This window comes from Nycticebus coucang, chromosome 14 (genome assembly GCF_027406575.1).
Source record: "Nycticebus coucang isolate mNycCou1 chromosome 14, mNycCou1.pri, whole genome shotgun sequence".
Lineage (NCBI taxonomy): Eukaryota > Metazoa > Chordata > Mammalia > Primates > Lorisidae > Nycticebus > Nycticebus coucang.
Window position 1 is genome coordinate 48,781,342 of NC_069793.1, and position 26,796 is coordinate 48,808,137.

The following is a 26,796-nucleotide window of genomic DNA, read 5'->3' on the forward strand; positions in this document are numbered from 1 at the left end:
GTCTTTTTAAAAATTCGGAATAAAAAAATAAAGTCAAAACTCGCTCACTACAAAGCCCTATATAATCTGTCACCTCTTCATGTCACTCTTCTCCACCTGCTACCTGTTGCCACTGTCCTTGTTCTTCTAGTTCACCTTGCTCACTCTATTCCAGTCCTACTAACCTATCTGCAATATTTTTGTAAAAAATGTGGCAGTTTTATTTTGAAAATTAAGAAAAATTGTTACATCTTCTGTGATGCTTTTTTATAATTTATAATTGCATTTATATGAAATATCCAGAATAGATAAATCTATAGAGATAGAAAGCATATTTGTGGTTGCCAGGGATGAATAGGGGTGGAGGAAATGGGGACTGTTTGCTTAAGAAATTCTCCTGCTTGCTCATTCCCCTACCTGCCCCTTGTATTAGCTCACCTACTGCTTTCATATTAGAATAGAGAACATTGTATTCTTGCTTCCCCATTCTTGTGATGCTTTTAATAAAAAGACAACAAATGTTATTCTGACTTTCACATTATTTTCAAAAGTTATATTAAAATGAAGTAGAATTTAGACTAGTCTTTTGAGTTTTGGGATGGGGATCTCTTAGACGTTGTAACAGAATCCCAGTCAAACCATGATATAGCAGAACAGGCAGATCTTAGACTAGGAAGAAGCAATTTCATGGGCTATGAAGACACATAGAGCTTCCAAGCCTGTCAGGGACTGAACTTAGGAGCTGGGAGATATCTGGACCAAGGCAGCTGAACATTTCTATGGGGGATGAACAGGAAAAGTGTTGGTTAAGTATTTCATGCCCCAATTAGGATGACTCTGGAATGGGAAAAGCTGGAGACACAGCCAAAGGACAAGAGGGGGCCCAAGAAGGAGCTGAGGAGCGGGAGAAGAGAGAACCAGGAGAAATGATAAGTGCCATGTGGAGACTACAGAGTTGGTGGCTTCCATCCTCCTGGGAAATGGGCCCACTCCAGCTGAAAACCAAAGGTATGGTGCATGGTAGCAGTGATAAATAAACTGTACTGTCTTAAAACCAGCTCAAAATCCCCTACCCCAAATTCAAATGACAGCTGGCTGCTCGCCATAGCCATGCTTTTATTTAAAAACAACCAGGTACATCTCCATTTTACTAAGGATTAGACACCATGCTAAGCTCAAGAAAGATCCAGAAAAGTATAAATTTCTCCCTTTTAGCAGCTTACAATCCAATGAGAAAGAGAAAACATACATTCATGGATTATTTAAATAATAGTTCAGAAAATAGCTTTGTGTGCTGGAAAGAACACGAGTTTGAAATCAAACAGATTTTGGAGGCGGAGCAAGATGGCGGCCGAGTAACAGCTTCCTTGCATCTGGGCACCGTGAGTCTGGGGAGATAGGACTCCAGGCATCTCTGGCTGGTGGGATCTGCCTATCATCACCCCTGAGAGGATACAGGGAGTCAGCAAGAGACTTCTGGACCCCAAGAGGAGGACTAAAACAGTGGAAAACCGGCAAGTGGTCACGTGTGTTCAATCCATCTAAACCTGCCCGCAACTGTAAGTTCAGTAGCAGCGAGACTGCAAACAAGAAAGATCTTACCTGTGAACTGTTTTGGTGTCTTTGGATTTGGCACTCAGTTGAACTGCCTTGGGGAGAGCCTGAGCGGGAGTGTGGAGAACTTTGGCCGTTGTCTAGGGCCCCAGTCTGAGCCGCTGAGCCAGACGGAGCTAATAGTGTTTGGCTGTGGGTCACAGGGAGCCAATGTGAGCGATCTGCCCCGGCAAGCTCCGCCCTCAGGGTCGCAGAGCTAGAATTGGGTGGGAGCTGGTAACCCAGCCACCAAGTAGCCTGAGGGCGGGGTCTAGCCGCCTTGCAGCCCTAACCCTTAGGGGAAGAGTGAGACCAGTTTTGGCACACTGGGTAAGTGGATAGCCACTTGAGCAGTGATTCCAGCGACAAGCACTTTCCTTGGAAAGCTTCTGCTCAGCAAGTGAACAAGTTCAAAGTGCCTTTTAAGTGGGCTGAAAAGAGATTTAGGGTGTCTACCTGCTGGGGTTTGAGAAATCAGCAGCCTCCAGTCGTATCAGAACTGTGATTAACTTCTCATACCTCAGAAGACCACGTGTTGCGCAGACAATATTCAATAACATATACATACTGCTTTGTTTTTGGTTGTGTTTTTTTTTTAATTTGGTTGTTTTGTTTATTTTGATGTTGTTGATGTTGTTTTGTTTTTTAAGTTCAACATTTTCCATACAGATCCTTTTTCTTTCTCAATTTTTCTAGTTTGATTATAATTTCCCATTGCTGCCTTTTTCAATAATTAGAACTTCATTTTTGCTAGTGTTTCTATAGCTATTATTTGGTTTTCCACCCAATTTTATCCCGTAAAGTTTTCTGTTTGCTTGTTTTGGTTTGATTTATAGCATTTTTGTCTTTCCTCTCTACTTGGTGGAGGTGGGGTACTGTGTCTGATCAGGTTAGCAAAGAGCTGCTGACCTCAAGGGAACCACCCAACTGGGCACCCCCAGAAGTTGGGGGTTTTTTAAGGTTGTGTCAAAGTACCCTACTGTACACCTATATTGCTCTGTCTCCTTCTTTCTGTGCCTCTCTTCTTTTTGTCAATATTCCTTTTACCCACCCCCTCTCCTTTCTCTATTTTTCTTTGTTTTTCTTATCACTCGGTCCTCCTTTCTTTCATCCCTTTTTTGCACTTCAACCTCCTTACCCTTCTGGTCCTGTAACCCTTAGTCCACAGGCACGAGAACTTAAAGAGCAAGAGGAAGTGAAAGGAAAATTAGGGCAAGGAAACAGATAAAAGAAATCATTCATGAGGAAGAATCAGCAGAAAACTCCAGGCAACATGAAGAACCAGTCCAGAACAACCCCACCAAGGGACCATGAGGCAGCTACTGCAGATGATTCCACCTATAAAGAAATGTTAGGAATGACAGAAAGGGAATTTAGAATACACATGTTGAAAACAATGAAAGAAATGATGGAAACAATGAAGGAAACTGCTAATAAAGTGGAAAATAACCAAAAGGAAATCCAAAAACAGAATCAAATAAGAGATGAACGATATGAAGAATATAAAAAGGATATAGCAGAGCTGAAGGAACTGAAACAGTCAATTAGGGAACTTAAAGATGCAATGGAAAGTATCAGCAACAGGTTAGACCATGCAGAAGAAAGAATTTCAGAGGTAGAAGACAAAGTTCTTGAGATAACTCAGATGTAAAAGAGGCAGAAAAGAAGAGAGAGAAAGCAGAACGTTCACTGTCAGAATTATGGGACTTTATGAAGCATTCCAACATACGAGTTATAGGAATTCCAGAAGGGGAAGAAGAATGCCCCAGAGGAATGGAAGCCATACTAGAGAATATTATAAAAGAAAATTTCCCAAATATCACCAAAGATTCTGACACACTGCTTTCAGAGAGCTATCGGACCCCAGGTCGCCTCAACTCTAACCGAGCTTCTCCAAGACACATTGTGATGAACCTGTCCAAAGTCAAGACAAAAGAAAAGATTCTGCAAGCTGCCAGGAGTAAGTGCCAGTTGACCTACAGGGGCAAATCCATCAGAGTGACCGCAGACTTCTCTAATGAAACTTTCCAAGCAAGAAGACAATGGTCATCTACCTTTAATCTACTTAAACAGAACAATTTCCAGCCCAGAATTCTGTACCCTGCTAAGCTAAGCTTCAAAATTGACGGAGAAATCAAATCATTTACGGATATACAAACATTGAGGAAATTCGCCACAATAAGACCAGCTCTACAGGAAATACTTCAACCTGTTCTGCACACTGACCACCACAATGGATCAGCAGCAAAGTAAGAACTCAGAAATTAAAGGACCGAACCTAACCTCCACACTGATGCAAAAGATAAAATTAAGCAATGAACTCTCACCAAATAAGACGAATAGAATACTACCACACTTATCAATTATCTCAATAAATGTTAATGGCTTGAATTCCCCACTGAAGAGACATAGATTGGATGACTGGATTAAAAAACACAAGCCATCCATTTGCTGTCTGCAAGAAACACACCTGGCTTCAAAAGACAAATTCAAGCTCCGAGTCAAGGGTTGGAAGACAATTTTTTAGGCAAATGGAATTCAGAAGAAAAGAGGAGTTGCAATCTTATTTTCAGATACATGTGGATTTAAAGCAACTAAAGTCAAAAAAGACAAAGATGGTCACTTTATATTGGTCAAGGGAAAACTACAACAAGAAGACATTTCAATTCTAAATATTTATGCACCCAATTTAAATGCTCCCAGATTCTTGAAACAGACCTTACTCAGTCTGAGCAATATGATATCTGATAATAGCATCATAACAGGGGACTTTAACACTCCTCTTACAGAGCTGGACAGATCCTCTAAACAGAAATTAAACAAGGATATAAGAGACTTAAATGAGACCCTAGAACAACTGTGCTTGATAGACGCATATAGAACACTCCATCCCAAAGATAAAGAATATACATTCTTCTCATCACCCCATGGAACATTCTCCAAAATTGATCATATCCTGGGACACAAAACAAATATTAACAGAATCAAAAGAATTGAAATTTTACCTTGTATCTTCTCAGGCCATAAGGCACTAAAGGTGGAACTCAACTCTAACAAAAATGTTCGACCCCACCCAAAGGCATGGAAATTAAACAATCTTCTGTTGAATAACAGATGGGTGAAGGAAGAAATAAAACAGGAAATCATTAACTTTCTTGAGCATAACAACAATGAAGACACAAGCTACCAAAACCTGTGGGATACTGCAAAAGCAGTTTTGAGAGGAAAATTCATCACTTTAGATGCCTACATTCGAAAAACAGAAAGAGAGCACATCAACAATCTCACAAGAGATCTTATGGAATTGGAAAAAGAAGAAAAATCTAAGCCTAAACTCAGTAGAAGAAAAGAAATATCCAAAATCAAATCAGAGATCAATGAAATTGAAAACAAAAGAATCATTCAGAAAATTAATGAAACAAGGAGTTGGTTTTTTGAAAAAATAAATAAAATAGATAAACCATTGGCCAGACTAACGAGGAATAGAAAAGTAAAATCTCTAGTAACCTCAATCAGAAATGATAAAGGGGAAATAACAACTGATCCACAGAGATACAAGAGATCATCTCTGAATACTACCAGAAACTCTATGCCCAGAAATTTGACAATGTGAAAGAAATGGATCAATATTTGGAATCACACCCTCTCCCTAGACTCAGCCAGGAAGAAATAGAGCTCCTGAACAGACCAATTTCAAGCACCGAGATCAAAGAAACAATAAAAAATCTTCCAACCAAAAAATGCCCTGGTCCAGATGGCTTCACTCCAGAATTCTATCAAACCTTCAAGGAAGAGCTTATTCTTGTACTGCAGAAATTATTCCAAAAAATTGAGGAAGAAGGAATCTTCCCCAACACATTCTATGAAGCAAACATCACCCTGATACCAAAACCAGGAAAAGACCCAAACAAAAAGGAGAATTTCAGACCAATCTCACTCATGAATATAGACGCAAAAATTCTCAACAAAATCCTAGCCAATAGATTACAGCTTAGCATCAAAAAAGTCATTCATCATGATCAAGTAGGCTTCATCCCAGGGATGCAAGGCTGGTTTAACATACACAAGTCCATAAACGTTATCCACCATATTAATAGAGGCAAAACTAAAGATCACATGATCCTCTCAATAGATGCAGAAAAAGCATTTGATAAAATCCAGCATCCTTTTCTAATTAGAACACTGAAGAGTATAGGCATAGGTGGCACATTTCTAAAACTGATTGAAGCTATCTATGACAAACCCACAGCCAATATTTTACTGAATGGAGTAAAACTGAAAGCTTTTCCTCTTAGAACTAGAACCAGACAAGGTTGTCCTCTGTCACCTTTACTATTCAACGTAGTGCTGGAAGTTCTAGCCAATACAATTAGGCAAGACAAGGAAATAAAGGGAATCCAAACGGGAGCAGAGGAGGTCAAACTCTCCCTCTTTGCTGACGACATGAGCTTATACTTAGAGAACCCCAAAGACTCAACCACAAGACTCCTAGAAGTCATCAAAAAATACAGTAATGTTTCAGGATATAAAATCAATGTCCACAAGTCAGTAGCCTTTGTATACACTAATAACAGTCAAGATGAGAAGCTAATTAAGGACACAACTCCCTTCACCATAGTTTCAAAGAAAATGAAATACCTAGGAATATACCTAACGAAGGAGGTGAAGGACCTCTATAAAGAAAACTATGAACTCCTCAGAAAGGAAATAGCAGAGGATATTAACAAATGGAAGAACATACCATGCTCATGGACGAGAAGAATCAACATTGTTAAAATATCTATACTTCACAAAGCAATCTACCTATTCAATGCCATTCCTATCAAAATACCAACATCGTACTTTCAAGGTTTGGAGAAAATGATTCTGCGTTTTGTATGGAACCGGAAAAAACCCTGTATAGCTAAGGCAGTTCTTAGTAACAAAAATAAAGCTGGGGGCATCAGCATACCAGATTTTAGTCTGTACTACAAAGCCATAGTGCTCAAGACAGCATGGTACTGGCACAAAAACAGAGACATACACACTTGGAATCGAATTGAAAACCAAGAAATGAAACTAACATCTTACAACCACCTAATCTTCGATAAACCAAACAAGAACATACCTTGGGGGAAAGACTCCCTATTCAATAAATGGTGTTGGGAGAACTGGATGTCTAAATGTAAAAGACTGAAACTGGACCCACACCTTTCCCCGCTCACAAAAATTGATTCAAAATGGATAAAGGACTTAAATTTAAGGCATGAAACAATAAAAATCCTCCAAGAAAGCATAGGAAAAACACTGGAAGATATTGGCCTGGGGGAAGGCTTCATGAAGAAGACTGCCATGGCAATTGCAACAATAACAAAAATAAACAAATGGGACTTCATTAAACTGAAAAGCTTCTGTACAGCTAAGGAGACAATAACCAAAGCAAAGAGACAACCTACACAATGGGAAAGGATATTTGCTTATTTTCAATCAGACAAAAGCTTGATAACTAGGATGTATAGAGAACTCAAATTAATCCACATGAAAAAAGCCAACAATCCCATATATCAGTGGGCAAGAGACATGAATAGAACTTTCTCTAAAGACGACAGACGAATGGCTAACAAACACATGAAAAAATGTTCATCATCTCTATATATTAGAGAAATGCAAATCAAAATAACCCTGAGATATCATCTTACCCCAGTGAGAATGGTCCACATCACAAAATCTCAAAACTGCAGATGCTGGCGTGGATGTGGAGAGAAAAAAAGAAAAAAAAAAAGAAATCAAACAGATTTCAAATAGATTTGGACCCTAGATGCCCCATTTACAGAGTGTAACATAGGTAAGTTTCCTAAAACCTCTAAGCTTCCAGTTCCACACCTTAAAAAAAAAAAAAAAAAGGGAATAATAATGGCTACCACCCTGGGGCTGGCATATAGTGGATGTTCAATAAATGGCTGTTCTTCAATAATGCAAGGTCTTTATGCTGCCAATTACCAATCAAACAGGTAACCAACAAATTCCTGTAATAGTTCAGAGAAAGAAGAGTTCAGGGTCCTTGGTGGGCCTCTGAGGGAGGAGATGGAGCTATCTGCAATAGATAATTTTAACTGTCAACTTGATTGAGCCAGAGTATGCCCAGACATTAGGTCAAACATTATTCTGGAACAAGTTTCTGTCAAAGTTTTTATGAATGAGATTAGCATTTGAATCAGTAGACTGAGTCAAGCAGATTGCCCTCCTTAGTGTGGGCAGATATCATCCAATCAGATGAAGGCCTGGATAGAGCAAAAAGGAGGACCCTCCCCAAGGTGAAAGAATTCTTCCTGCCTGACTATCTCTCTGACCAAGCCTGGGACATTGGCTTTTTCCTACACTAGGACTTGAACTGAAATTTCCACTCTTCCTGGGTCTCAAGTCATACTGGAGCCACACCACTGTCTTATCTCGGTTTTCAGCCTGTCTGACTCAACCTGTAGATCTTGGGACTTGCTAGCTCCAATCATGTGAGCCAATTTATTGTAATAAATCAATCAACCAAATGGTCGCATCTCTGTAGAATGCTGACTAATACACCACCCTTAGGGGATGGGTTGGGTTTGAACAGAGAGAAGAAGAGGGAGAGAAGGGCAAGAGTAAATGAATATGAGTGAAAATCAATTGGATGTGTTCATAAAAACTGTACGATTCTGACTGAGCAATAATATCACTACATTCATAAAGCGCATATCATATGCTAGCCTTTTCCTGCACTGTTTCACGTAACCCTCTGAAGAGTCTGATGACAAATGCTATCCTCTTGGCATAAAAATTCTATTCCCATTTTATAGATGGAGAAAGCTAGTCACAGGGAAGTTGAGAATATTTCCCCAGCCTCTACTTTTAGCAAGTAGCAAGATCAGGGGCCCAGGAATCTGACTGGAGGCTATATACTGTCAGTTGCTACAGATTAGTATTTGATACTGTTGAGTGGATGAGACTGGATAAAGTTGGTACAAACACAGGTGGGTCTTAGATGCCAGACTAAGTGAGTTAGGTAATTACAGATCTTAGACCCATCTTCCCCATTCTGCTGAGAAGGAAATTTAAGTTCAGAGGTGGAATGTGGCTTGTCAGATTCACTTAGGCCAAAACTTGAGCCAGAACTTGACCTTGGCCCTCCATTCAGTTGTATCAGCAGCAAAATCGACTTGCCTGGCTCAGGGAAGACTCCTGAAGGAGATACACCATGTTGTAGACCTCTCCTAGAACTGGGCCTTTCTTGGGGAGCTTTCCTGCTACAGGTGCCTTGAGTCCAGGGTCATCCTGGGAAAGCCAAGAGAGGCGTGTGGCCATTGGTCACTCACTATCTAAGGCTATGACTTGCCATGTCAGTTCCCTCTCTTCATTCCAGTTTTCCACTCTTGCAGCTGACCTCCTCCTCTTTGGGACCATTGCCCAGTCAGCCTCAGTCCCAGCTCCCACAGTCCCAATTTTTGCATAAAATGGGACACATGATACCAAGTATAGATAAGCTCCAAACAAGGCTCAAGAGTCAGTCCTGTCCTCAACTGTGGCACTTCAGGTCGCTATCACTGAGGACATGGGGGGGACTTAGCCTGGTCACCTTGGTTGCAGCTTGACACTAATCTCAGGGCCTGTCACCAAGTAGTTCCCATTCCCATTACCTTGGCCTGACTTACTGACCATTTCACTCCAGCCTGGGAGCAAGTGTTGATCCTGGTATTATTTTCTGTCAAGTCAGGGTTCTCTGAATGGTGGACCAGGCACTGTCATTGGTGCACAGCTTCCCAAGGAGAGTACTTCAAAAATGACAGTCGTGATATTCAGCAGTGAGGTATGTAGCACTTTTTCTAGGATGAGTTCGTGAACTTAACTGTCTGACTTTATATTTCTGTCCCTTTGGGCCCACCCTGAGGGCAGGTCTTGATTCCTAATGATGACTCAGGTATAGTCTCTGAGTCATCCTGGAAAAGAAACAGTCTCACAAGCAAACCATTCAGCACATTGATTAACCATGTACATGTGTGTCAGATACTGGCAATATAATAATGAAAGTGACAGACCGCGTGACTACCCTCAACAGAGCTGAGAGTGCAAAGTCTATTATAGCAGACAAGTAATCACAGTCCAGCAGGCAAGTGTGCAACAGGGAAAATGCTAGTTGCTAAGAGGAGACAGCAAGGGCATGACATGTGGCCTGGCCATTAGGATTGTGGTGAGTCTGGCTGAGAATGGCTCCCAGAAGTAGTAATGTCTGAGCCAAAAAATAAATAGTTCTCTAGGCAATAGGGAGTAGGAGTGAATGCAAGTGGTGGGGCTGAGGCAGGAGAAGTGGGAATAATTCCCAAGCAAAGGGAATCCTCTACACCTGGTATAAGAAGATAAGGGGAAACTCGTTGTGTGAAGGAAACAAGATGACAAGCGGGAGGTGACCGATGCACCTGGAGGTGCGGTCTAGGACTGGATTGTGGAATACCGCGTAAATCATTTTAGGGAAGCTGGGATTTATCCTGTGACCTTATAGGTCCACTAAAAGATTCTAAGCTGAGGAATAACATGGTTAGCTTCGGAACTTAGACAAAGAAGTAAATGTGACAACAAGGATAGGGACAACACGCCAGGGAGCTAGGGAGGGGGTGATTCCTTCTTCTTGGTTTGAGGGCCACACTAGAAATTCATCCTAGGAGCCCAAGGCACTCCCTCCAAATGCATTTCTGGTTCTCGGCCCAGAAGCAGGCCCAGAATTAAGGCCTCCCTCGAGCCTGACTTCTGGCCACTTGGCTGAACTGAACTTACAGCAGGTGTCAGACCTGTCCTAGAGCCCATACCCTGCCCTGCTACCTCTTGCTGCTGGCAGTCAGCTTGGACACTGCTCTTGCTTGTCCTGGGAGACATCCTCTCCCGACCAGCACCTGGCTAGCCCCATGCTGTGCCACAAAACACATCCAAGCTTCAGACCTTTCTAACCAGCTTCATTCCACAGTAACCTCATCCTTGACTTCCAATATGATAGGTTAAACCAGTGGTTCTCAACCTTCCTAATGCCATGGCCCTTTAATACAGTTCCTATGGGTCGCGACCTATAGGTTGAGAACTACTGGGTTCAACCACAGCTGGTTTAAGAGGGTCAGATCATGACAGGGCATAGGAGTGATGCCCTTAAAGAAACACTCCTCTCACCACAACCTTTACAGATTCTAGATTAGTAACTGGTGACCTTGAGCAAGTTATTTAGTCTCTCTGTCCTCAATCCCCTCCTAAATGAATATAATAACAAGACCTGCTTCATAGCTTCATCATACAGATTCAATGACTTAGCCCATATAAAGCTTTAACAAGTCCCTTTTGTTTAAAAAAAAAAGAAAGAAAACTTAGATATTATTGTTACTAAGAGCAGTCCCCTCCTCCTGGAATACATGGAAACAGCATCCTCTGAGATAATGCAGACAGCAGAAGAGGGGGGAGGTCAGCAGGTCAGGAAAAGGGAAAGGGGTGGAATTCCCCTCAAATAAACAAAAACATACTATGTCTCCAGAATGAAGTAACATTTTTGACAGTAAATGCTTTCATAAGATAGGGCAGCTGCTTAGTTGGTCCATTAGTGTTGATTCCTCAGTTTTTGTGGAGTGCTCAGGGCTCCCTCTCTGTGATCAGGGGGGCCAAGGAAGAAGCATGGTCTTTGGGTTCAGACCAAATTGAATTTGAAAACTGAAGCTGCCACACCCTGGTTGTGTGAACTGGGGAAGCTCATTCCAATTTCGTGAGCCTTAGATTCTTCATCTGCAAAGTGGGCACAATCCCACCTGACCAGAGGGGTGGAGACGAGAAAGCAGAGTCTTTCTACGTAGGCTGGTGTGATGTGGTGGCTGAGTCAGGCAGTCTTCTTCCTCCTGAATCTCAGATCCACCAGCATCCTCAAGAGAAGTTTCCTGCAAGCAAAAGGAAGACCAGGATACCCCGGACCTGAGCAGAGATGAGCTCCCAGGAAATGAGAGTTTTTAGAGAGCTGGCACTGAGCATGCCTTCTGGACCTGCTTCGTTGGAGGATTTGGGGCATTGGCAGTCTCAGGGCCACGTCCTTTCCAGGACTGTGAGGGTCAGAGGGACTCACAAGGAGAAACACAGACCTCCTTCAATGTTCCACATCCTGTTGCCCCCAGCTGGGCTGTCAGCCCAGGAGTCATTAGCAGGTGGCAGGGCCGAGTGTGGGGCCATCAGTCAGAGGAGGATGTCTGCTGCAGTTCCTGGGATGCAATGGTGCCCTGAGGAGCCATTGGCAGTAATGATGATGGGTATTTAAGCAAATGAACTGTTAATGACCAGGCAGAGGTGAGCTGCCTCCCAGACCAGCTGGAGCCCAGAGTTGGCAAAGGAGGGTGAGGTAAAAATGAGGAGACTAGAGAGGAGAGAGACTTCATTTTCTTGAAAATTGGTTCCCCTTGGGAGACTTGGTTGACCATGTGGTGACAGCTGCTTTACCTGCTGTCCCATACCCCAGGACTCCCCATTACTTCCATGAATTATTGCCACGAAACTCCTGGCTGCCCTACCCAGGTACACCCTATCCCACCCCCATCTTTCTAGCTCAATCCTTCCTGCTACATAGCACAAAGGCGTCCTGTTGCAAGCCCACATCAGCAGAGAAAACACAGCAGAGGATGCTGGCCAGGCGGCTCAATTCTAGTGGACCCTGAGGACTGGGGATTGAGTGACTGGGGGAGATGCACATGGTCACCTTAACAACCATGCCATCCCCTGATAAAAGTACCGCTAGACAACTTATGTACGGAGAGACAAATCCATGCAGACATTGTTCTAAACTCTTAATTAACATGGTTTAAGTCATTGCTCACAATTCTTAAAGTGGACATTGCTGATCTCATTTAACAGAGGAATAAACTGAGGCACAAAAAGATGAAATGACCTGCCCAGAGATGAGGGAACCAGAGGTTGGTACGAAACTGTGTCCAAGAGCCAATTGAGAGAGTCAAACTAGAGAATTTCAAAATCCCAAACTTTTATCACCCAAAGCACAATGTAGAAAGAGTAAAGGATGGAGGAGTTTGGCCTGAGAAGACTTTGCATTTAGAACAGGAGGTGGAGCCCAGATCAAGGCGTTCACCCATCACATGCACTCAGAGTCTGCTGGGGGGTGGTGTAGGCAGGGGGCCTCCACGTCCCACAGGTGGATGTGCTGTCCCAGCCTCCACATCTTTTTTTTTTTTTTTTTTGTAGAGACAGAGTCTCACTTTATCGCCCATGGTAGAGTGCTGTGGCATCACACAGCTCACAGCAACCTCCAGCTCCTGGGCTTAGGCGATTCTCTTGCCTCAGCCTCCTGAGTAGCTGGGACTACAGGCGCCCACCACAATGCCTGGCTATTTTTTTGTTGCAGTTTGGCTGGGGCCAGGTTTGAACCTGCCACCCTCTGTATATGGGGCTGGCTTCCTACCCACTGAGCCACAGGCATTGCCCCAGCCTCCACATCTTTATATTCTCTCTTTGTTTCTTCTGATTAGGTCCATCCCAATCCACAGTGGGGAAAGAATGTGTTATCTGGCAAAGGCATCAGCTCTCCCCTTAGTTAGAACCTACCACATCCTTAGGCAAATGACTTAACCACTCTCAGCCAATTTTCTCATATGTAAAATGGGATTGTAATTATTTTTAGGTAAATAAACAAAAAAAAAACAAAATCAATAAAATCCATGTGGTATAAGAAGCAGATTATTTTTATTTCCTGGCTCTGATTCCTGACAGCAGGTGGATTGGGGAAGCCCTTTGACTGTTTCCTGCCTGGTGGGATCATTTTAAAGATAAGTGATAATGTAAATAAAATGCCTAGCACATAATCATTCATCCAAAAGAATAATTGCAATTAATCTTTTTATCAATTAGGTATATATGGTGCCTGACCCAATGCTGGGGTCCTTCAGTGAGCAATTCCCTTTCCCTGATTCTTCCCTTCTACCCAATTCCTTAAGAAACTCTCCTTGTGCCTTCTCTGGGAAGACTTCTCCTGTCACCTACAGCCAGCACGGTGTCTCCTCAGAGCTCAAGAATTTCTTTCAGTGCATTAGTGAATTACCAGAGGTTATCGTGTATGATGCTGATGCTTCATTTGTTGCTGAGCTATGGCTCTGAAACTCCAGGGGAAGCTGTGTGAATTTGCATACATTGCTTCCCTTCTCTGAGCTTCAGTTTCCTTGAGAACCGAGGGGGGTTTGGAGTGGAACCTGGTGTTCCATTTCTAGACCACAGGATTTTACAGAACCTGTCTGTCCTTGAGCCCAGCCCATACCCTCTCCCTTTCGAGACTTAATACCCTCTTCCTTCAGGGCCCTTATCCCACCTCAATATTCTAGAACTCATTTTAAATGCCACTTCTGCCATGAATCTGTAGTAATCCCCTCCAGGCAGAGGTGATTTCCCTTTGAAATTCCAGAATCCTTGTGCTTCACCCATTGGCCCAAGTCAATCTTCTCGGACTTCACCTAGACCTGTCCTCCCTCCTATAGGAGCCAAAGTTCCTCATCACAGAGGTATGAGTCATGCATCCCAATATCTTCTTCAGCACTGACACTCTGAGCCTTCCCTGATAAGTGTCCCTGAATTTTAGGGTTTTTTTGGGGGGGTGGAGGGGGGACTGGAAAAGGACCAAAGATGTACTATACAACCCTTAACAAGGATCCTACACATCCAAGTCATCAACTCTGCTAAAAAGGGGTCAAATCCACATGGCAATTTCTGGTATCAACTTCCCCTGTACCCCATCTTTCTCTGTTCCCTGATGCCCTTTCTGTACCGAGATTATCCTCATTTAATTGCACTTCTTTTGACACCTGTGCTGGAAGCTCTAGACTAGAGCCAATTCCCTGACTCCAGACACTATATTTTTCCTCTGCTGTAACTGGCATCTGTTCAGGTGGATGAGTGAATATGGATTAGATCTCAGCAGATTTTGGTCACTTTAATTGTTTTCTAGCAAAAAGTGCCCATTGCTGAAACCAGACCTTGTTGACCGTTTATCAGGGCAGCTAAGTGAAAGGGGAGCTGCGTAGAAATGGGAGTTCAAGCAGGTCCAGGACATTTTGGTTGCAGAAAGAAGTCACACCAAAGAAAAATGAGTCCCTGGATGGCCATCTGGAACTGATGGATTAAGAGATAAGCGCCGGAGCTGTGATCTCAACACACGGAATCACTGAACCAGCCATTCTCATAATTAGATGCAAGTGGCAAGCATTTAGTGTATTTTTTTAAACTTTTAAAAGTGCATGTAGCAAAAGCCATCAGAAATGGCAATCGTCATTTTTTGAAGAAGAGGTCAGGGAAAAGTGAGCACTATTTACTAAATGCCTAATATATGTGTATACTATGCACTCACCATAAATTGGTGGTTTATTTATTTTTTTGCAGGAAAACATTTTTTTATCACATGCATATTTCTTCAGAAGCCCAACATATAAAGCAGGTATATGAAGAGCTGCTCTTTTTTAAAGCGTAAGCAGGAGACCCGAAGCCCATCTACTCAATCCTTTGTCCCTTCCTCATTCAAACCCCCACCAAATTAGCTCTTGAGACCCATGATGCCTGTTTCATAAACATTGGTAATCTCAGTCCAAACAATAGTGCTCCAGTCATGGTATTCTGTTCCCATTTCACAGATGCATTACCTGAGACTCAAAGAGGCTCAGTCACATGGCTGTGAAGAGGAGTCAGCTGAGAGCTCAGCTCTCCTGTCCCCATGGGTGATAGCTCCTCACATACTGTCAGGACACCACCTGGTTGGAAGAGGAGGGGCTGTGGTCAAGGGGCCCAGAGCAAGACTATCCCCATAGTTCACGTGTGAGGAGCAAAGGCTGAGACTAAGAAAGTCACCAGAAAAGACCAAACAATAAGTCTGTGGCCTAATAAGATAAGAGTAGTGAGGGGAGGGATCGGGGTGGGAACCGGTCTTGCTTTTACGTCAGACGTCCTACACTCCACTCTGCCTCCCAGTGCCAGAGAGCTCCGCTCTTGCTTGCTCCCCTTAGCCTGGTTTGACTGTCCCTCTGCCATCAGCACTGCCTCATTCTTGGGTGACACAACCCAACTGGCTACTAAGAACCAGTCCTCACAATCTAAGAGGGCTCAGAACTGCAGAGTCACAGCAAGAAGGTTGATACAGCCCCTGATGAACAGTCAAATGCAGCGATGGAGATGATTTAGTGCCCCCAAATGCCAATTTGTGTGTGGACATGTGGAGTGTAAGAAGGCTGAGGACCAGGATCCAGATGGAAATGTACAGCAGCCCATCCAGGGTGGAGTGTAGCAGGGTGGGGTAGGATGTCCCTGCTGTTTCTAGTCCTCATTGGTCCTCCCTCACCTCGATTAACCAAGTAGCTCTCATCTGCAGACCAATGAAGCCACCTGCATAATCAAGTCTGGCAACAAAGGTTTCCCAGGACATGACCAGAAACTTAGCCCACTTCATACCACCTCACAAACCCCATCATTTCCCTTATTCTGGAGATCCTGGCACACTTATAGGAGTCTTCAGAAAGAAGGTAAGTGAAAACACTCATTTAACACTAATATAGTTGTGTCCTAACGTGAAGGCTTTATGCTGGTGGACATAGTAGGTACAGTAGATAGACCATTTTCCAACTCTTTTTTCTTTGCCAGCTTCAAACCAGAGGTGTCCATACGACACATCTCTGGACATGATTAATTGAAAGCTTACTGTGGGATTTCTGGGAAAGCCTTAGATTTCCTGACAGAGACATTTTTTCTTGCTCTTACCATGTCTAACGCCTTACCACTCCCTACTGGATTACAGCTATGATGGAAGGAGCTGCAGCAACCATAATGTGACCATGAAGGAGAGCAGAAGAGAACTGCAAAGGTGTCAGCTCACAATGAGTTGAACTGCTGAGCTAACACTAGCAGCTGCTTGCCTCTAGGTTATCTTTTTGTGTGAGAATATATTTCTGTCTAAAGCCAAAAGCATTTTTGATACAGTGCATGATTTTATGTGACCCTTACCACAACCCAGGGAAGTGGGGATCATTATCCCTCATTTAAACATAAGGAAATTAAAGTTGGGAGAAATTGACTATACACAAGTCATTAATCTTGTAAGTGGTAGAATCAGAATTTCATTTCAGGATTTTCACTCTACACTCACAAACCCATATCAAATAAGCAAGAAGTTAACATTACATACACAGAGTGGCCATAAGGTTCATGTGCAATTTAAATAGTTTTTAACAACTGTTTAATAGTTACAACTATTAAAATAAAATATGAAAACTGTAATAATAGTTACAACTATTTAAATTGCACATGAACTTTATGGCCACCTTGTATAAAATATCATAAATCATATCCATTACAAATCATACCCATACAACTATATGTAATTTCCTGCATCTATTTTATATGTACCTATATGTACTTTACATAGATATTTACACATTACTACACACACATGCACACACACACATACACTTTGTAATCCAATTCCCTCATTTTCTCTGAGCTTGTAGAAACATCAGCCCCTTCATGTGGGACCCATGATGATTTATCTCAGGAACTAACATTACTCCAGCCTGCTAGTTACAAGTAAAAATCATCCTGGAGAAAATGCAGATGATTTGGAAGTGCCATGCTTCCTAAATATTAAGAAAGAAGAGAGTCTGAGCGTGGGAGGCGCCGTGTAGAGCATAAAGAGTAGCGAATCTGGAGCAGGAAGATGTAAGTCAGAACCCAGCTCCGTCTGATGCTAACGTGTGAATCCTTCGACAAAGCCCTTCCCCCACTGTGCAACTGGGCTTCCCCCCACCATTCAATGGACTGAAGGGTGGGGAGGAGAGGGAAGGAAGTGTGCCCATGTAGTAGGGGGAATAGAAGGAAATGCTATGTGATAGTTAAAATCATTTTAATGTGAAATTGGGAGATATATATGTCTTCCCTAAGGACATAATGTGCCTATTGGCCAGTAATCCTCCCTGGACCAGAATTACAGATACTTTCATGATTTGCTAACTGTAAAGAGGAGAAGTGGGGTGGAGGATGGGCACACACAGCAGACACCAATTAGCAGAAGGCCAGCACCTCAGGGGATTCTTTCCAGAGCCACCAGGAATCACCTTTGGGGCATGGTCTGGGATTTGAGCTGGCTGTGTGTTCCTTGAGTACACACTTGCTCTCAGAAGTCACAGTTTGATGATCCGGGCTCAGAGCCTAGCAGAGCAAGTACGCATGCAGGACATCTTCACTATTTTCCTGGAAGCCACTTCACTTTTTTCCTTTTTTTCTTTTTCTAGTATGTTCCAACTCCCATGATCTTAGCTGGTTTTGAGCTACTATAACAGAATACCTGAGTCTGGTTAATTTGTAAAAAACAGAACTTTGCTTCTCACAGTTCTGGACACTGGCAAGTTCAAAATCAAGGTGCCAGCATCTCGTGTTGGCCTTCATACCACATCTTCGGTGCTGGAACGTGGAAGGGAAAGAAAGAGACAAACTCCATGTCTTCACATGGCAGAAGAGCAGAGAAGAGCAAACCCACTGACACAGCCCTTTCACAGCAACATGGATCTATTCATGAGGGGCTCTGCCCTTAATGGCTTAAATAGCTCCCATTAGGTCCTACCTCCCCACACTGTTGTATTGGGGGTTTGGGGGAACACATTTCAACTACAGCACTACACTTTCAGATTCACAGAGGCAGAGCAGTCACCCTATACCTAGCTGTTGGCAGGTCAAGGGTCCCTCCCCCCATAATATAATTTGGTGGGTAGAATGGACTTCTACATCTGACCATACCTGCACTGTATGAATAGTGTCCTGCCCAGATCCACTTACATCCTCCTGCATTACTAAGCTGCGCCAAAAGGAAGCCTCTTACAGAAGCTGGTTGTTCTTGGATTACACTTTTCCAAGATCAAAATGTTTGCTGGGATTATACAAAATAGATTGAGATTAACATGTGGTGTTTAACTGAATAGCCCCAGGCTCTTGGCTTCCCTTCCTCACTTGAGCTGCCAAAATAAATTCCCACCCACAGATATCCTGAGTTTGTCTGGCTTGCTTAGAGTCAAAATGCAGACACACAGGAGTTGTTACACAACAGATTCTCCCATGTTCACAAGGGAGCCCCCAAGCTCTTCCATCTAAGCCAGCCCTCCACCCCCCTTCATATCCCCTAAGGGAGGAGTTTCTTTCTTTCTTATCCTATACAAAGACTAAGTGTTATAACCTTCCTCTGTGGGGGAGAGCCTTCTAGGATCTCTGTGGTTTTTCTTAGGCAGTAGAGCACCATTCATTTCTTCTGCATGCAGCAAATACTCCGTAAGCAAGCATATTGCTCACCTAAACACCTGCTGTTCCAGGCATGGCACTAGGCCCTAGGGAACTAACGGGGAAAGAGGGATAGGAGCCCTGCCTGCCCTTGGTGTACACTACACAGCTCACACTATAGCAGCCTGGCTTTCTGCCTCTATAAGGCCTTTGCTTTGTCTGTAAGAAAGAAGTATGAAGGAAAAGACCTGGTTATTTAACCTGTGAGGGGTTTCAAATTTAAACTTAGCTGAGGTTCAGTGAAATTCCATGTAACAGGCTTTGGGCTATATAGGCACTTTCTCATATGTCCAGAGTGCTCAGGTGTGTCTGTGGAATTGCACTGTTAACATCATCACATCTCTGAAAAAGATAGCATTTCCCAGGCTTTGGTTAAGAGGAGATAGAGAAACTTCCCCAAGATAATGAGTGGTGGAGCTTGCTAATATTACTACCATTACTACTATTACCACTACTAGTATTGCTGCTACTAGCACTGCCACTGCATAACTAGTCCCATACCCACCAGCATCGCCGTCACCACTATTGTCGCTCTGTCACCATTACTACTATTACTACATCACAATGACAACTTTCTTGCTACTACTGTTACTACCACAAGCAGCTAAAACTGATTGGGCTGAAAATGTCAAGCCCTGTGCCACTGTGGGTGGTGGGGAATGAAGAGAGGTTGGTTAATGGGTATGATCCTACAGTTAAATGGGAGGAATACGTTCTAGTGTTTGGAAGCACAGTGGGCTGACTATAGTTAACACCAATCTATTGTATATTTCAAAATAGCCAGAAGAGATTCGAAATGTTCCCAATACAAAGAAAACCCATAAGCATTTAAGGTGGTGAATATCCTAAATACCCATGTATCAAAATATCATATGTGCTTCATAAATATGTACAAATATTGTATAAGAATAAAAATTGAAAAATACATAAAGAATTAAAGTGAATGTGTTAGTTGACTTAAATATCACAGTAGCCCTGTCAATTATAATGTCTCCTATTTCCAGATGAGACATGGAGTGATAGCTACACGGGTAGAAGTGACAAAATGGGGCTCTAGCCCCTGTTTGACCTCCAGGTCAGTGTCCCAAACACCATCAGGTACCTCCTCTCTAGACCTGTTTCTGGGACCCATATCTGTCTGCTTCCACAGCTGGCGCCCAACCATGGGGTTGCTAACCCCTCTGGAATCCAGGGGTACAGGCCTGAGATATACACAGGGGTTTGGAGCTGAGTCTGACCCTGGTACGGCTTTGAGGGTCACACTTTATCCCTCAGCAGGAACATTGCAGAATGAGGATGAGGTGAGCATGAAGGGTAGACTGAGGAAGTGATAGCCTCTGACAAAAAAGCCAAGGCAAAGCAGTGCTCAGCGAGAGCAGAGGCACCATGAGCCGCAGATGGCTGAGCTCTAGGAACTGCCTGAGATCTGATGGAGGGTAGAATGGACTTCTACATCTGACCACCCTCTCTGTCCTGGAAACTGATGTTTAAATGGTTTGGGGGCTGGACTTAGGAAAATCAGAGGGGTGAGGCTCACTAAACGCCCAGCCTCCTTTGTTTCCCACTCTCTCCTTCCCTTTCTTCCTTCCAGCCTTCCTTCTCTTCCCTTCTCCTTCCTTCCTTTTTTCCTTCCGGCCCTTACTGTAAGGCAAGCACTGGATTGCTTGCCTTACAGTGGATTGCTAACGCGCTGCTCTAGCCACACTCAGGACAAGCTGGGGACTGACATCAGACAGCCAGGACAGATCCCTGCTTCATACCTCCTTCGTCCTCTTTAGGTCACACCTTCTACCAAATGTTCATTCCAGTGGCGCTGCCCCAGAACAGGATGCCACTAAGGGTCCTGGCTACATCAGTCCTCTCCCAAACCATTAACCCCCTTGTTCCCTATAAACACTGGGTCCACAGAAGGGTGAGACCACGTCTGAATACTGTCCCTCTTCTCTACTCAAGGGTTTTGCCCATCCTTCCTGATCCACCTCGGTGTTCACCTTCCCAATGAAGCTTTTGTGCTGGGACTTGAGTGAGTACTTTGTATATCCCAACCACCCGGCAACGGTCAGGCTGATCTTCCATTGTGTACCAGCTACTCTCTTCTGGACTAGGCTTGCTGAGAACCAGGAATTTCTCTTTGCAGTGTCTAATCCAGTGCTTGCCTTACAGTAAGGGCCGGAAGGAAAAAAGGAAGGAAGGAGAAGGGAAGAGAAGGAGGGCTGGAAGGAAGAAAGGGAAGGAGAGAGTGGGAAACAAAGGAGGCTGGGCGTTTAGTGAGCCTCACCCCTCTGATTTTCCTAAGTCCAGCCCCCAAACCATTTAAACATCAGTTTCCAGGACAGAGAGGGTGGGAATCAGCTCTGCAGGCTTAGTTCACTATCGCAGCCTCGGAGGCTGAAGGAAACAGATCTCTCAGGAACTTCTTACCAACCAGGGAGTGAAGAAAGTCCCTGGCACAGAAACAGGAGGCAGCTGGTGGAGGAAAAGGGCATGGAATTTTAAGTTGGAAGACTTCCATTCCAATCCCAGCAGGTTTTAGCTCTGGATTTGTCTTTTAACTTCTCCACACCTCAGCTTCCTTCTCTACAAAACAGAGTAATGCTACCTCTGTTCCTGGGAGTGCTGTAAGGATGTACATAAAAACACAGAGCGTGGGAAAGAGTTGTGGGACCTGCCACGTGGATGTGATTTCTTATTTAGGTCAGTGTATCTATATTAACACTACTGTATTTGAGCTTTCTTCTTGCCCACACCAGCCCTGGCCTTGATCTGGGCATGTGGGTCCCTCTGTCCTCCGGACAGTCTGGCACTGAGGCTGCTGCCAGTCCCCCACCCCCAGTGCCTATTTCCCCGTTCCTCTCCATGGCAGCTTCGAATGAGGAAACCAACCCAGAACGCGTTCTGTGCAGCGTCTAGAATTCATCTCAGCTGACCAAGAAGGAGAAAGAAGTAAGGAGAAGGAGGAGACTTCACAGCAGCAAAAGCCTCCTGGGGGTCGAGCCGCTCTAGAATCATCCTTCCCGAGCTCTGCAGAGGCCTCGCCACCAAGGAAAATGCCGGAAAAATGCCGGCTAATTTCAGAGGCTCCACGTTGGTGGGCCAACATCCCAGGGAGAATGAGCAATTATGATTTCCATCTAAGCAACATATGCTGTTTGCTGGCCTCTTTCGAACAGCTGTAGGTTAGATGCTGTTAAGATTGGTCTCCTTCTCTCCTCCATATTTCAGAATTCAAATTAAACTAAAATAACAGCACCTGCTGAACAAAAACCCCATTGGAAATGTGTCCTCGTACACAATTACTGCAGGGAGGCTGGTCACCATTGTTACCCGCCTATTCTTCCTAAATGGGAACGGCAGCGAAGTTTCCCAGGCAGCTGCAGCAATTCAATTGTATAACTGGAGCTGGCCCTGCGCCAACCCTCAAGAACTCAAGTGGCACCAAAAGATACTATATTGATTTGCAATCGAACATAATAGGCCATCAGCTTAATTATTACTGAAGTGACAAGGTTCTGGGTATTTCATATTTATATTTCAGGGCCTGTGAAGGATGAATGTAAATCTTTTAAATGCACGGATTTGCATATCTTCAGAAGGGTTGAGTGCTCTTATTACATTCATAGCCTTTGAAAGACCAAAAGGACTGGCTATTGAACTCAGGTTGCCAGATCCCACCGGCATTTGCTTGGATGAAGAGACAAAAGGCATAAAATGGAAATTGCTTTTAGTCCAAAAAAAAAAAAAAGAGGGAAAAGAAAAAAAAAAGCCCACTACTCAACTTCATCTAGCTCAGACCTCTTTGGGGGCCTTTGCAGGGAAATTGGTTATAAGTCTTGTTGGGACAGAGGCATTTGGACATTGGGAAATGAAACCAATTACTTTTTGGAGCAGTGAAGACCCCTCTTCTTTCTCTTTCCTGACACCTTCCTGGCTTCTGCAGAGCTCTGGTCAGTAGAATCTTAAAAGCTACTGAGATCAGGGCAAAAGAGGGGCAAAGTGAGACAGAAGTTCACTTTCCAAATGTCTACTACATTAAGATCAAACACCAATAGTCAGATCTTCATCCACTCAACATCATCAACCCATTTCCCTTCACCCTTTCTAATAGGACTGATCACCTTGGCAAGAAATTTTAGAAACATTTCAAATTCCTCCCTACCCGTCACCCTTCAGCGGTTCTCAACCTGTGGGTCGTGACCCACAGGAACTGTATTAAAGGGTCGCCGCAGGAAGGTTGAGAACCACTGCTCTAGATCCAATAAGTCATTGTCTTCCTAATAGATTCCTGCTCCTAAGGCCCCCTTGCGTTTTGCTCTCTGCACCAGGTATTCCTGCTGCCTCTTGTCAGGTCTCATCACAAAGCCTGGACTCATGAGGTTTTCCTGTCCCATCCTCCTGCCTCCATCTCACTGAATGGCAGTGCATTCTCTTCCCTGTCATCATAAGGCCTTTCTGGGAATGCTAGAAACTCCTGTCCAAAGCCCTTCCATAGAACTCAGAGGATGAAGTTCAACTCTACACAGTAAGGCTTCAGGCTTCACTCCAAATCACTATTCCCTAGCTAGATACTTTCCAGTCTTTATGCGTGGCATTTCAATTCTCTCTGCCTAAATGCCTTTTTCTCCTAGTCCATGGAGAGACAAGGATCATCTTTCAAGGTTTACTTGAAAACATCCCATCCTGTTTATACATGACCTGGGTCCCCTCCTCAGCAAGCACTTTGTTTTGTTCACATGAGTATCATGAGATTGTGCTTTACTTGATGGTTTCTGCTGCTTCTACGAGGAAAATTTTCACAGTCAGAAAATGCGCCTTTAAATCTCTTTATTCCCAGGAACGTAGAAATGTTCAGGAATTGTTAGTTGAGTTAATCTTCATCCCTTGGAAATATCAAATATGTATTGAATGTTTATAATAAGTAGCTATTGTTCAGGCACAGAACCAAAAATAGTCCGCATGGGAACCCAATGACAAGACCAAAACACGGCAATAAACATAGTAGTTAGTGTTAATGAGCAAAAGGATGGTTTAGAGATTAAAAGACAGAGAAATAGGAAACTTGTAGCCTAGTATTTGGGATAAAGCAGGACTAGAACTAAGGTTGAGATCCTGAGGTGCTACAATTTAAGAAGTGGAAGGACCAGTTCCATTCACCTACGATAATTTGCACACTTTATAGATGAGTAAATTGAGGACCAAAAAGGTAAGGTTTACAAGGTCAAGAGTAGAAATTCTGATTTCCAAATCCCTATTCTTTCCATTAGGCAGTGAAAAAGGTGGGACTTGATTCGATATGTACTGAGAAGAGTATTCCACCACCTTCCCCTCTCTCAGTAACTTCAATATCACCACCATCACCATCACTGCCATCCTCAACACGACCATTGTCACCACCTTCCTTGTCTCCACCCTCGTCAGTATCTCCCTGACAGACACTGTTCCAGGCCCATTCCCGCCGTCATTCCTACCACCACCGTCCATATTAGGGGAGGCCTCTTGGTTTAAGTGGAAAGAGAAGAGTCTTTGTTTTTGTTTCCATTACCTTTACCACCTTTTTTTCAACCCCTATTCTACTATATTTTCCTGCATCCACTAAGCAGCCCTTGTTCTTGCAGATCCTGGGCTCTGATGCGGGGCTCTCTTAGCACTGTCATAACTTTCCCACTTTAGGAAGAAGTTTTATACCTTTGAACTGAGAAGCTATTTCCAAGGAAGCAAGATCAAAAAATATCCAGTACAGAAAAAAGAAGTGTCAGAGAAGAAGAGAGAGCACTGTAAAATTTAGGAAACTAGAATTCTCTCTACAAAGGTTATGGGGTAACGGGGGTTAAGTTCCACTTGTTTGAAGAAAAAGGTGGCTACCTTTACTTGGATCAGAAAACCTAGGGATGTTCTCCAGGGCACAGCTGAATCCTGCTTCCCTGACTTTGGATGCCCTGGCTCAGAGTCTGGTTTTCCTCCCCCTGCCCCACTGCTATCTCCAGCTTCTGTCTTATCTGGAGGGTCCCTTTTAGACTTACTTCCCTGGCTCATGTCCTCTGGGAAGGACCAGGCACCTCCATTGGAATCACCCAGGAGAGAAATCCCAAGGCTGGCAAGGACTCAATCCTGGGAGCCTGCAGGCAGCAGCATCCCCACAAGGGCCTCTCCTGCCAGGCTGAGCACAAAGGCAGGCATTATCCCTTGAGGAGGAGAGGCGCTGAGGAGGACCACCTGCTCAGGCGATTCTGTGATAAAAGGAAGTGAGGCTGGAAATTGGACAATTGTTACTAAGTAGCTGAGGACCCAGCTGAGTGGGCTTTTCTTTAATAGGGATGATAGGAGCCAGATTTAAAGGCAGATGGAAAATTTCCAGAACCTAAGGGTTCACTGAGTGAAGGAGGGGAGGGTGCCAGGCCTAGGAAAGGGCATCTCTTCAGCTCATTTTGAGGAGCCAGGGGTGAGGGCCTTTCTTACAGGTATAGGAAGCACTTCATGCATCAGTATTTATTTCCTGTCCTCCTCTTAAAATCACAGATTTTGTGAGCACCCGGGAGGGAGAAAGGAATCCCTAAAACTTGGTGAGGGTTCCCCAAGAATTAGCTACTAAGCATGTAGCTAATGGGCTTCCTTCACTGCTTCCTAGGCTGGAAGATTGCAAAACTACCAGGAAGCAAGAAAACCTGGCCTTCAGGGAAGCACTTGACAAAGTTCTTATGCTTGTGGAAAAGATGAATGATAAGGTAATTAAGTGAGTTTACAACTATTTTACAACTATTCGTATCTATAGTTTGTTGAGTGCTTACCATGTGCTAAGTTCCACACCGGGTTTTCCATACGTTGTGTCACTGCATCGACTCATTGCCCATTTATAGATGAGCAAGTGGCTCAGAGATCTGGTACATTTGAACCCAGGGCAGCCTGGGAGGATCTGGGCCACCTGCTCTACAGCACTTGTCTGCAGGCCAGAATAAAGCATGCCTACCTACGCGCACTGCTCCAACGTGCCGGACGGTACGTCACAATCACATACTACTCTGACATCCACACACATTGTTCCAAATGAGGTGCAAACATGCTCCCACACCAGGGCCACCTATGGGGTGGTCTTGCCTATTTCTACCTCCTGTCTCCATCTAATGGATAGAGCTCTTCTCATCTTGCAGTGCAAGCCTCAGGAAAAGGCCTTGACCGTCAGTGATAACACTCTGAAGTACACCAGGCCTTGTGCAATGTCCCAAGGGTGCGACTATGGAATAGCAGGGCAGAAAAAAATCCCTGAGGGATTTATGGCCCAGATCTGCATTTGTGAGCCCAGCCCTGGCCCGTATTAGCAGTGTGACCTCAGGGAATCCCTGCGTGTCCCTAAACCCAAATTCCCCCTTTGTGAAGCTGGGGATGAAAATTCTCCTCACAGAGGGTTGCTCCAAGGATTGGAAAGTCCTGAGCCCAGAGTTGGTACAGAGTGTCTGTGCCGGTCCGTGGTCACTCCAACCCATTCTGCCACGTTCCCATGCTGCCACCTTCTGATGCCAGAGTCATCTCCGTGGCACACTGCACCCTGTCAACAACCCGGGGGAAGAGGAGGTGGCAGAGTTGGGGGGCGGGGGAGGGTTGAGACCCTCAGCTGCTCCCCGAGAGGCAGGGCTGACAAGGCGAGGATTGTTTTTCTCCCCTGGTGCGAAGCATGTTGACTTGCTGTTGATAGATAGTGGGATGATATTAATTAAAATGCAAGCAGGTGTGAGGGCGCCTCTTAGAGTTGCTCTCCCTAGGGGGAGGGGAAGGCATCGGGCTCTGTTTTGTAGCCATGGGAGGAAGAGCATCCTCTTGCCCTCTTCTTCTCCTTCTGAGAGCCGGTGTAACTTGGAGGAAAGGGCCTGCATTTCCTTGTCACTGGTAGATGTGGGTGCCAGGAGC